A 1,040-nucleotide genomic window follows, 5' to 3' on the forward strand; every position below is an offset into this window, starting at 1 on the left:
TGCCATTGGTAGTTTGTGCTTCGTCTCCTTTTTTATTTATTTATTTTTTTCTCTGTCTTTGTCTTTCTTTTTATTTATTTGTATCTATCTCTTTTTTGTTGCTGTCTTTTGTATTTATTTATTTGTTTTGTTTGTTTGTCTCTGTATGTTTTGTTTGTTTTATTTCATTTGCCGCTGCTGCTGCTGCTGCTGCTACAGCAGCAGCAGCAGCAGCAGCAGCAGCAGCAGCTTGCTGCTGCTTCTGCTGCAGCAGTTATATAGCGACATACAAAACAAACCCAAAAGGAGACAAAAAAGGAGACAGATATAAACAAAAGGAGACAGAGAAAGATAGATAGAAAGACACAGAAAAAGAAATAACTAAGACACACACACACACACACATATGTATATATTTATTTATTTATATTTATTTATATTTATTTATTTATATTTATTTATTTATTTATATTTTTTTTTTGTTTTTATATCTGCAGCGCCAGCTACGATAAAACAAATTTAATATGGGATGGCAATCAGGCAGCAAGAAAAAAATTTGTTGCTGCGCTCATGAGCAGCAGCAGCAGCAGCAGCAGCAGCAGCAGCAGCAGCAGCAGCAGCAGCGGCAGCGGCGGCAAGCAAACAGAAGACAAGAAACAAATATAGCTGTATGTACAAGCAGCAGCAGCAGCAGCAGCAGCAGCAGCAGCAGAAAGAGCAGCAACAGCTGCAGATTTTTTGGCTGCGTCGCACTGCAGCAACCCCTGCTGCTGCTGCTGCTGCAGCAGCAGCAGCAGCAACAGCAGGAGCAGCAGCAGCAGCAGCAGCAGCAGCAGCACCAGTAGCAGCAGAAAGTTCTTGCACGAACGTATGTACATGTGCTTTTGTGGTGCTCTTTCTATCTCCTGCTGCTGCTGTTGCTGCTGCTGCTGCTGCTGCTGCTGCTGCTATTGCTGCTGCTGCATTCTGTCTTTTTTATATTTCTCTTTTTCTCCTCCAGTTGGCTGTTTGGGGGCCGTAGATTTCTTTCTTTTTTGTTTTGTTTTGTTTTGTTTTGTTTT

This window comes from Eimeria mitis, genomic scaffold, assembly GCF_000499745.2.
Source record: "Eimeria mitis Houghton genomic scaffold, Emh_scaff1673, whole genome shotgun sequence".
In the NCBI taxonomy this organism is placed as follows: domain Eukaryota; phylum Apicomplexa; class Conoidasida; order Eucoccidiorida; family Eimeriidae; genus Eimeria; species Eimeria mitis.